General features: G+C 33.6%; 1 non-coding gene across 1 annotated transcript; it reads right to left on the bottom strand.

Annotated features, from left to right (window-relative positions):
- Positions 1 to 11,595: 11,595 nt before the first annotated feature.
- Positions 11,596 to 11,702, bottom strand: LOC121229737 (small nucleolar RNA R71). The gene has a single exon (XR_005927692.1). It is a non-coding gene; the product is annotated as a small nucleolar RNA R71 (small nucleolar RNA).
- Positions 11,703 to 12,127: the final 425 nt, after the last annotated feature.

The raw sequence follows: 12,127 nt of genomic DNA on the forward strand, positions 1-12,127 counted from the left end.
CTATAAATTGTTGGTGTGGAATTATAGGCTGCATAAAATATGTAATCAAGGCTTAATTAGTCTAGTTTCTTATAAAAGAGACCTTGTGAGCAAAGAAATTTCCTATAAAGAGATATTTAAAGTTGTGTGAGACGGTGTCAGAATGACTCCGAAATCCCCTGTTCAGTTTTTAGAAAATCATTATAAATTGTAAAAAAAATGGTTATAAGATAAAATTTATATGCTTAGACTCCTTAATGAGTCTAGTTTCAAATGAAATCAAATACAACACATTTTGAATTCTGTAAAATGAGAAATTTGATTTGTAGTGAAGAGTGGTCAGATTAGTCAAACAGTGAAATAGGGGAAACTTTAAGAAAAATCTGGTATTGATTGGCCAAACTTAAAACTCTGGAAATTTTATGGATGGAAGATATACGAGTCTATATTCAGGAAAAATTAACGGAAAGTGATTTGGAGTTTTGTAGCTCCAGTTATAAATAATTTAGTGACTATTGCTCAGGAAAAACAGCTTGTGCTGAATTTGAGATTATGTTGTAAACCTTGATAAACTTGTTTTAGTTGCTCATAAGCTATTGATTAAACCCATACGTGAATTCTAAATTGTGATATTGGAAAATGATAGATGTAGATTCAGCCAAGACAGTGTGTATACGTGAAAGTATATGTGGTATGTGAAGTATATTTGGATAATTGTGATGTGAATACATGAAAATTTATATTTTGATTTAGGATTTTATGTGATGGATGTGAACATGCGTATGTGTGATAAGGCCGAATATAATTTTGTATATTAATGAGTAATGCATGTGTTGAATTGATGGAATGGAGAGGATGTTTTAATAGTGCATATATGTGTATTAGCCAAGTTTTGAACTTGAAACAAAATGGTATTTGGTCAATACAAGTGACCATACTTGTAGAATGTATTAAGTATGCAATCGGCCTCAACATAGACATGCATGTTCGGCCACAAGAATGAATGCATAGATTGATGTTGTACATTCGGCTATAGGTAAGCATAATGATGATCCTATCTTGACTTAGACAATCGGCTCAAGGAGAATTTGTTAAGTGCTTAGTTAATTGATATTAGGTTAATGATGTGTGTATTTGGTCATAAAGGTGCACATGAGGAAATGTTTGATTAATTGTACTAAATTACTTAATGTGATTAAAAATGCGTATGACCATTTTGTATTTGAGCTAAAGGTGGCCATATGGCCTATCAAATTCATTGTCATATTCGGCCATAAGCTAGCATAATGAGACTTTAATAAGTTAAATTTGTTTGAATTAGCTCAAGAGCTTAGAGGACCAAAGTTGGATAAAGGAAAGGAAAAAGTGATCGAATAGCCGCCGAAATCGTTCGACAACATCCGAGGTAAGTTTTAAGTGATTAAATGTTGAGTAAATTCAATCATAATAGGACATAATGAGTTGATTTAATAAGATATGATGTGGCCATGATATGTCTTAAACTCAAATGGTAAGTTCATAAGTGTTTGGAATTGGAAATTTAAGAGCAAATTGTAATAATTTGCTTTGGACAGCAGCAGTAACGTGATTTTAGAAAATCACTATAAATTGTTGGTGTGGAATTATAGGCTGCATAAAATATGTAATCAAGGCTTAATTAGTCTAGTTTCTTATAAAAGAGACCTTGTGAGCAAAGAAATTTCCTATAAAGAGATATTTAAAGTTGTGTGAGACGGTGTCAGAATGACTCCGAAATCCCCTGTTCAGTTTTTAGAAAATCATTATAAATTGTAAAAAAAATGGTTATAAGATAAAATTTATATGCTTAGACTCCTTAATGAGTCTAGTTTCAAATGAAATCAAATACAACACATTTTGAATTCTGTAAAATGAGAAATTTGATTTGTAGTGAAGAGTGGTCAGATTAGTCAAACAGTGAAACAGGGGAAACTTTAAGAAAAATCTGGTATTGATTGGCCAAACTTAAAACTCTGGAAATTTTATGGATGGAAGATATACGAGTCTATATTCAGGAAAAATTAACGGAAAGTGATTTGGAGTTTTGTAGCTCCAGTTATAAATAATTTAGTGACTATTGCTCAGGAAAAACAGCTTGTGCTGAATTTGAGATTATGTTGTAAACCTTGATAAACTTGTTTTAGTTGCTCATAAGCTATTGATTAAACCCATACGTGAATTCTAAATTGTGGTATTGGAAAATGATAGATGTAGATTCAGCCAAGACAGTGTGTATACGTGAAAGTATATGTGGTATGTGAAGTATATTTGGATAATTGTGATGTGAATACATGAAAATTTATATTTTGATTTAGGATTTTATGTGATGGATGTGAACATGCGTATGTGTGATAAGGCCGAATATAATTTTGTATATTAATGAGTAATGCATATGTTGAATTGATGGAATGGAGAGGATGTTTTAATAGTGCATATATGTGTATTAGCCAAGTTTTGAACTTGAAACAAAATGGTATTTGGTCAGTACAAGTGACCATACTTGTAGAATGTATTAAGTATGCAATCGGCCTCAACATAGACATGCATGTTCGGCCACACGAATGAATGCATAGATTGATGTTGTACATTCGGCTATAGGTAAGCATAATGATGATCCTATCTTGACTTAGACAATCGGCTCAAGGAGAATTTCTTAAGTGCTTAGTTAATTGATATTAGGTTAATGATGTGTGTATTTGGTCATAAAGGTGCACATGAGGAAATGTTTGATTAATTGTACTAAATTACTTAATGTGATTAAAAATGCGTATGACCATTTTGTATTTGAGCTAAAGGTGGCCATATGGCCTATCAAATTCATTGTCATATTCGGCCATAAGCTAGCATAATGAGACTTTAATAAGTTAAATTTGTTTGAATTAGCTCAAGAGCTTAGAGGACCAAAGTTGGATAAAGGAAAGGAAAAAGTGATCGAATAGCCGCCGAAATCGTTCGACAACATCCGAGGTAAGTTTTAAGTGATTAAATGTTGAGTAAATTCAATCATAATAGGACATAATGAGTTGATTTAATAAGATATGATGTGGCCATGATATGTCTTAAACTCAAATGGTAAGTTCATAAGTGTTTGGAATTGGAAATTTAAGAGCAAATTGTAATAATTTGCTTTGGACAGCAGCAGTAACGTGATTTTAGAAAATCACTATAAATTGTTGGTGTGGAATTATAGGCTGCATAAAATATGTAATCAAGGCTTAATTAGTCTAGTTTCTTATAAAAGAGACCTTGTGAGCAAAGAAATTTCCTATAAAGAGATATTTAAAGTTGTGTGAGACGGTGTCAGAATGACTCCGAAATCCCCTGTTCAGTTTTTAGAAAATCATTATAAATTGTAAAAAAAATGGTTATAAGATAAAATTTATATGCTTAGACTCCTTAATGAGTCTAGTTTCAAATGAAATCAAATACAACACATTTTGAATTCTGTAAAATGAGAAATTTGATTTGTAGTGAAGAGTGGTCAGATTAGTCAAACAGTGAAACAGGGGAAACTTTAAGAAAAATCTGGTATTGATTGGCCAAACTTAAAATTCTGGAAATTTTATGGATGGAAGATATACGAGTCTATATTCAGGAAAAATTAACGGAAAGTGATTTGGAGTTTTGTAGCTCCAGTTATAAATAATTTAGTGACTATTGCTCAGGAAAAACAGCTTGTACTGAATTTGAGATTATGTTGTAAACCTTGATAAACTTGTTTTAGTTGCTCATAAGCTATTGATTAAACCCATACGTGAATTCTAAATTGTGGTATTGGAAAATGATAGATGTAGATTCAGCCAAGACAGTGTGTATATGTGAAAGTATATGTGGTATGTGAAGTATATTTGGATAATTGTGATGTGAATACATGAAAATTTATATTTTGATTTAGGATTTTATGTGATGGATGTGAACATGCGTATGTGTGATAAGGCCGAATATAATTTTGTATATTAATGAGTAATGCATGTGTTGAATTGATGGAATGGAGAGGATGTTTTAATAGTGCACATATGTGTATTAGCCAAGTTTTGAACTTGAAACAAAATGGTATTTGGTCAATACAAGTGACCATACTTGTAGAATGTATTAAGTATGCAATCGGCCTCAACATAGACATGCATGTTCGGCCACACGAATGAATGCATAGATTGATGTTGTACATTCGGCTATAGGTAAGCATAATGATGATCCTATCTTGACTTAGACAATCGGCTCAAGGAGAATTTGTTAAGTGCTTAGTTAATTGATATTAGGTTAATGATGTGTGTATTTGGTCATAAAGGTGCACATGAGGAAATGTTTGATTAATTGTACTAAATTACTTAATGTGATTAAAAATGCGTATGACCATTTTGTATTTGAGCTAAAGGTGGCCATATGACCTATCAAATTCATTGTCATATTCAGCCATAAGCTAGCATAATGAGACTTTAATAAGTTAAATTTGTTTGAATTAGCTCAAGAGCTTAGAGGACCAAAGTTGGATAAAGGAAAGGAAAAAGTGATCGAATAGCTGCCGAAATCGGTCGACAACATCCGAGGTAAGTTTTAAGTGATTAAATGTTGAGTAAATTCAATCATAGTAGGACATAATGAGTTGATTTAATAAGATATGATGTGGCCATGATATGTCTTAAACTCAAATGGTAAGTTCATAAGTGTTTGGAATTGGAAATTTAAGAGGAAATTGTAATAATTTGCTTTGGACAGCAGCAGTAACGTGATTTTAGAAAATCACTATAAATTGTTGGTGTGGAATTATAGGCTGCATAAAATATTTAATCAAGGCTTAATTAGTCTAATTTCTTATAAAAGAGACCTTGTGAGCAAAGAAATTTCCTATAAAGAGATATTTAAAGTTGCGTGAGACGGTGTCAGAATGACTCCGAAATCCCCTGTTCAGTTTTTAGAAAATCATTATAAATTGTAAAAAAATGGTTATAAGATAAAATTTATATGCTTAGACTCCTTAATGAGTCTAGTTTCAAATGAAATCAAATACAACACATTTTGAATTCTGTAAAATGAGAAATTTGATTTGTAGTGAAGAGTGGTCAGATTAGTCAAACAGTGAAATAGGGGAACTTTAAGAAAAATCTGGTATTGATTGGCCAAACTTAAAATTCTGGAAATTTTATTAATGGAAGATATACGAGTCTATATTCAGGAAAAATTAACGGAAAGTGATTTGGAGTTTTGTAGCTCCAGTTATAAATAATTTAGTGACTATTGCTCAGGAAAAACAGCTTGTGCTGAATTTGAGATTATGTTGTAAACCTTGATAAACTTGTTTTAGTTGCTCATAAGCTATTGATTAAACCCATACGTGAATTCTAAATTGTGATATTGGAAAATGATAGATGTAGATTCAGCCAAGACAGTGTGTATACGTGAAAGTATATGTGGTATGTGAAGTATATTTGGATAATTGTGATGTGAATACATGAAAATTTATATTTTGATTTAGGATTTTATGTGATGGATGTGAACATGCGTATGTGTGATAAGGCCGAATATAATTTTGTATATTAATGAGTAATGCATGTGTTGAATTGATGGAATGGAGAGGATGTTTTAATAGTGCATATATGTGTATTAGCCAAGTTTTGAACTTGAAACAAAATGGTATTTGGTCAATACAAGTGACCATACTTGTAGAATGTATTAAGTATGCAATCGGCCTCAACATAGACATGCATGTTCGGCCACATGAATGAATGCATAGATTGATGTTGTACATTCGGCTATAGGTAAGCATAATGATGATCCTATCTTGACTTAGACAATCGGCTCAAGGAGAATTTGTTAAGTGCTTAGTTAATTGATATTAGGTTAATGATGTGTGTATTTGGTCATAAAGGTGCACATGAGGAAATGTTTGATTAATTGTACTAAATTGCTTAATGTGATTAAAAATGCGTATGACCATTTTGTATTTGAGCTAAAGGTGGCCATATGGCCTATCAAATTCATTGTCATATTCGGCCATAAGCTAGCATAATGAGACTTTAATAAGTTAAATTTGTTTGAATTAGCTCAAGAGCTTAGAGGACCAAAGTTGGATAAAGGAAAGGAAAAAGTGATCGAATAGCCGCCGAAATCGTTCGACAACATCCGAGGTAAGTTTTAAGTGATTAAACGTTGAGTAAATTCAATCATAATAGGACATAATGAGTTGATTTAATAAGATATGATGTGGCCATGATATGTCTTAAACTCAAATGGTAAGTTCATAAGTGTTTGGACTTGGAAATTTAAGAGCAAATTGTAATAATTTGCTTTGGACAGCAGCAGTAACGTGATTTTAGAAAATCACTATAAATTGTTGGTGTGGAATTATAGGCTGCATAAAATATTTAATCAAGGCTTAATTAGTCTAGTTTCTTATAAAAGAGACCTTGTGAGCAAAGAAATTTCCTATAAAGAGATATTTAAAGTTGCGTGAGACGGTGTCAGAATGACTCCGAAATCCCCTGTTCAGTTTTTAGAAAATCATTATAAATTGTAAAGAAAATGGTTATAAGATAAAATTTATATGCTTAGACTCCTTAATGAGTATAGTTTCAAATGAAATCAAATACAACACCTTTTGAATTCTGTAAAATGAGAAACTTGATTTGTAGTGAAGAGTGGTCAGATTAGTCAAACAGTGAAATAGGGGAAACTTTAAGAAAAATCTGGTATTGATTGGCCAAACTTAAAATTCTGGAAATTTTATGGATGGAAGATATACGAGTCTATATTCAGGAAAAATTAACGGAAAGTGATTTGGAGTTTTGTAGCTCCAGTTATAAATAATTTAGTGACTATTGCTCAGGAAAAACAGCTTGTGCTGAATTTGAGATTATGTTGTAAACCTTGATAAACTTGTTTTAGTTGCTCATAAGCTATTGATTAAACCCATACGTGAATTCTAAATTGTGATATTGGAAAATGATAGATGTAGATTCAGCCAAGACAGTGTGTATACGTGAAAGTATATGTGGTATGTGAAGTATATTTGGATAATTGTGATGTGAATACATGAAAATTTATATTTGATTTAGGATTTTATGTGATGGATGTGAACATGCGTATGTGTGATAAGGCCGAATGGCCAATGTGATGAATGTGAACATGCGTATGTGTGATAAGGCCGAATGGCCACTGTGATGAATGTGAACCTGTATATATATATGCGTGATAAGGCCGAATGGCCAATGTGATGAATGTGAACATGCGTATGTGTGATAAGGCCGAATGGCCAATGTGATGAATGTGAACATGAATACATGTGGTAAGGCCGAATGGCTAATGCGAAACGTGTATGAGATGGATATGTGGTAAAGCCAAATGGCTAATGTGAGATATGTACGAGATGTGTATATATATATATTGTGGCCAAATGACAAACGGTGAAAGGTGTGTATTATTAGATTTTTGGATGAGGCAAATGAATTACAAATATGACAGTCGATGTGAATGTTGTAACATGTGATTAAATGTACATGAAACTTGGAAATATATTCCGGGTAAGACCCGATGACTACGTGTGGAGATTATGTCCGAGTAAGACCCGATGACTACGTGTGGAGATTATGTCTGGGTAAGACCCGATGACTACGTGTGGAGATTATGTCCGGGTAAGACCCGATGACTACGTGTGGAGATTATGTCCGGGTAAGACCCGATGACTACGTGTGGAGATTTTGTCCGGGTAAGACCCGATAACTTCATGTGGAGATTTCGTCTGAGCTAAAGGTCTCGCCGATAATCCGAGTAGAGGTTAGAGCTATAAGACTTCGTAATAAGAATTGCATATAAATATATTCAATGCGAAAGGTTAAACAGGTATGTACTCCAAGTTTATATGTGAGCTTGATTTGAACTAAATCATAAGGTAGTTATGTGATGCATATGAGAGTAATCTATGAGACTATTCCTATGATTATGTGACTTCGGATCAGTGTGAGAGGATATGTGAAATCATACAATATATCTATGTCACATGAGCTCACTTTTATGTGAAAGTTTATCTGCCTATTGTATATGATGAGATGTGCATATTCGGTAAAGGGATGGTATGCCCGAAGGAAGAGTGAAATAAAAATATGAACAACTATGTTATAATTTGATTGTTATCTGTTGTCACTGCTTAAAACTTACTAAGCATTGTAATGCTTACTCCGTTTACTTTGTTTTCTCTATTTTATAGATCTCATTGCGAAGCTACAGGCTCGGGGATCGTCAGCAACTAGTCACACTATCACTATCCACTACTTGTTACTGTTATGTTTAGAATTATTTTATGGCATGTATAGAATAGACTAGTGGCGGAAGAATATTTTTGGTTAATGTATATAAGCCATGCGAAAATGGCATCTTTTGAATGTTTACTTAGAGAAGTTTAAATTTTATCCTTGGCTGTGCTTAGTACTTATTTAAATGAATGATCTTTATTTCAAGAAAAAGTTCAAAATTTTACTGTTCTGACATGAGTTACAAGTCCGGTAATGCCCCTTACCTATTCCGGCGACGGTTACGGGATAGGGGTGTTACAAAATATGATCATGATTAGCCATTCCAATGGCTAATCATTACCAAGCATTTCTATACCACTCAATAACTATATCATAAGACCATATATACAAAATGATTATAATGCTATACATGCCATACTCAAAATATGCAAGCCATTATGCCAAGATGGTATACGGTTAGTGTGAGCATGCCTCCGACCGTTCCTGATTTCCGAGCTGGCTTGTCAACACTACAAGGAATGAAAAGGAGGAAGTAAGCATAAATGCTTAGTAAGCTCACATGCAAATAGCAAGTAACACAACTATATAAGCAAACATAAAACATCATTTGCATAATCATCACCAAGACATTCATATCACATTTTCATTTATCATCTTACCATATTGTTGTTATATCGAGTTTTCAACCCGAGGTTTAAGTACATACCTGTTCAAAGTATTCATTTCACAACACTTACCAATACGTCCCTTTCATCTCGAGTATTCCTCCATTTGAGTAGAATTTTACCCGTTGAACACATCAGAATATAATTCGGATACATGGAAAGTTTGCACATAAGTGCCACATATGTAGCCAAGCTACCATGTAACCCGCCCATAAGTGAACTCGGACTCAAATCAATGAGCTCAGGCGTTCGCATCCATAAGTGAACTCGGACTCAACTCAACGAGCTCGGGTGCCTAGTTACATCTCTCGAACTCGGACTCAACTCAACGAGTTCAGACATTCGCATCCATAAGTGAACTCGGACTCAACTCAACGAGTTCAGATGCCCAAATATCCTAGTGACATGTCACTTGTATCCTAATCTATTCCTAAGGTTCAAACGGGATTTTCCTCGAACACATCTCCATGTCATATTCCGTAAAATATCGAAACCAATACTCGGTAGCACTTTATATTTAACAAATAATTCACATAATTTGCATTTTATTCGAAAATAACCACAAAGCATATATTTCATGATAAAAATCAGCATATCATATAATTAACATCAATAACTTAAAAATAACAATTATACTACATTATTTACACATGAACTTACCTCGTATGGAAAATGGCTACTTTTACCATTTCGTCCACAACTTGGTATTTTCCCCATTTTAGCCCAAATTTTAGTTTTCCTTGCTCTATCATTTAAAATATAGTCTAATTAGGACTCACATTATTCAAATTGACCCAAAATCATATTTTGGCAAAATTACAGTTTTGCCCCTAAACTTTCACATATTTACAATTTTTCCCCAAAGCTCGTAAATTAAACTTCAGCCTATTTTCTTATGTTTTATGACATGCTGATCATTTTTACCTTCTATGGCAACATCAAATTCTCACTCTAACATGTACTTATGACTATTAGGTATTTTTACCGATTAAGCCCTTTTGCTCGTTTTTGCTTAAAACCGAGTAGTACAAGTTGTCTAACATAATTTAAAACCTCATATTCTATCATAAAACACCAAAATACACAAATTTCACCTATGGGTATTTTTCCAAATATGAACCCTAGGTTGAATTATTGCTAGCATAAGCTTAATCGAGCTACCAGGACTCCAAAAACGTAAAAATCGTTAAAAACGAGGCTAGAACGGACTTACAATCAAGCTTGGAAGCTTGAAAAACCCTAGCCATGGTTTCTCCTTGCTACATTTGGCCATGGGGTTGAAGATGAGCAAAATTGGCTTTTAATTTTGTATTTTAATTCATTTTACCCCTAAATGACCAAAATGCCCTTAATACTAAACTTTCCAAAAATTCCATCCATGTCCAATTTTTGTCCATAGACTTAGAAATTGGTAAAATTGCTATTTAAGACCTAATTAATATTTCAAAACAATTTCATACTAGAAACTTCTAGAATGCAAGTTTTACAAATTATGTAATTTAGTCCCTAATTTCAATTTAAGCACTTTATGCATAAAATTTCTTCACGAAATTTTCACACAATAATGCAATCATATCATAGACCTCAAAATAATCATAAAATAATTATTTCTATCTCAGATTTTGTGGTCACGAAACCACTATTCCGACTAGGCCCAAAATTAGGATATTACAACACGCCACCTTGCCAATCCACCACAGGCTCTTTCTGTGTCATATTTTATCCTCAATTAAATATAAGGTCTATAGGCCAAAGTCCAGGTTCTTTTAAAGAAAAACCAAAATAAATTGCAAGAGCCAAGACTTGAACCCAAGCTCCCTTACAACCTTAATGATGCCACAACCACTAGACCACATGCTTTCTTGTGTCATTTATTTACCACAATAATTTAAAAGGCTTCATTCAAGTACCCAGGGTTTTATTCACTTAAAACCAAAATATTTGCTAAAACCCAAGTTTGAACCCAAGATTTCTCCAACACTTCTCAAGGCCATTAACCACTAAAGCAGAAATTTAATTGTGTCATTTCCTTGTACAATTAAATGCTTATATACAACCTCCTTACGGACCCATACTAAAGGCTCAATACTTCTAGGCCCAAATTCGGGGCGTTACAAAACCCGTTGGGACCATTACTTTTTGATAGTGAGATCGATTTCACAGCTCAAAGAAACTGAAGAGAAATAAGGCGAAGCCTAAGATACATAGAAGAAGAGCAAGAGGACGATATTCCCACCACAACCAAGGAGATGGCTGAAAATCTGGAAAATCTGCTCCCTCCTACGATTGCTGTTGATCCAGTAAATCAGGATCCTGCTCCACGCACTATGTATGATTATGCTAAACCTACTTTAACAGGAACTGAGTCGAGTATATTTAGGCCTGCTGTTGCTGCAAATAATTTTGAACTGAAACCTAACACAATTCAAATGATACAATAGTTTGTTCAATTTGATGGTTTGCAGGATAAGGATCCAAATACTCATTCGGTGAATTTTCTAGAGTTTAGCAACACTTTTAAGATCAATGGCATTTCTGATGATGTCATTCGCCTTCGGTTATTTCCCTTTTCGTTTAGGAACAAAGCTAAACAGTGGTTGAACTCGTTACCACGAGGGTCAATCACTACTTGGGAACAAATGACCGAAAAATTCTTACTTAAATATTTTTCGCCGGCTAAAATGACTAAATTAAGGAATGATATCTCTTCTTTTGTAAAGATGGATTTAGAAACACTCTATGATGCATGGGAGAGATACAAGGATCTTTTGAGAAGGTGCCCTCACCATGGGTTACCACTCTGGCTACAGGTTTAAACTTTTCACAATGAACTGAATCCTTCGACTAGACAGATGATTGATGCTGCTGCTGGTGGGACTATCAATAATAAGACACCTGAGGAGGCTTATGAATTTAAAGAAGAGATATCACTGAATAATTATCAGTGGCAAGCCATAAGGACAATGCCAACAAAAGCAGCTGACGCTTTTAACATCAATTCGGTCACCATGCTCTCTACTCAGGTAGAACTTTTGAATAGAAAAATTGATGGTTTACTTGGTTCTTCACAGGTTCACCCAGTAATGCAATACAAGTGGAGGAGGAATGAGCAATTCAGAATACCCACCTTATGGCCACAAAATGAGAAATAATTAAATGGGTAATAATCCTTGACCTCAAAATTATCCTTATAGTAACACTTACAATGTAGGATGGAGT

Source organism: Gossypium hirsutum, chromosome A05, assembly GCF_007990345.1.
Source record: "Gossypium hirsutum isolate 1008001.06 chromosome A05, Gossypium_hirsutum_v2.1, whole genome shotgun sequence".
Lineage (NCBI taxonomy): Eukaryota > Viridiplantae > Streptophyta > Magnoliopsida > Malvales > Malvaceae > Gossypium > Gossypium hirsutum.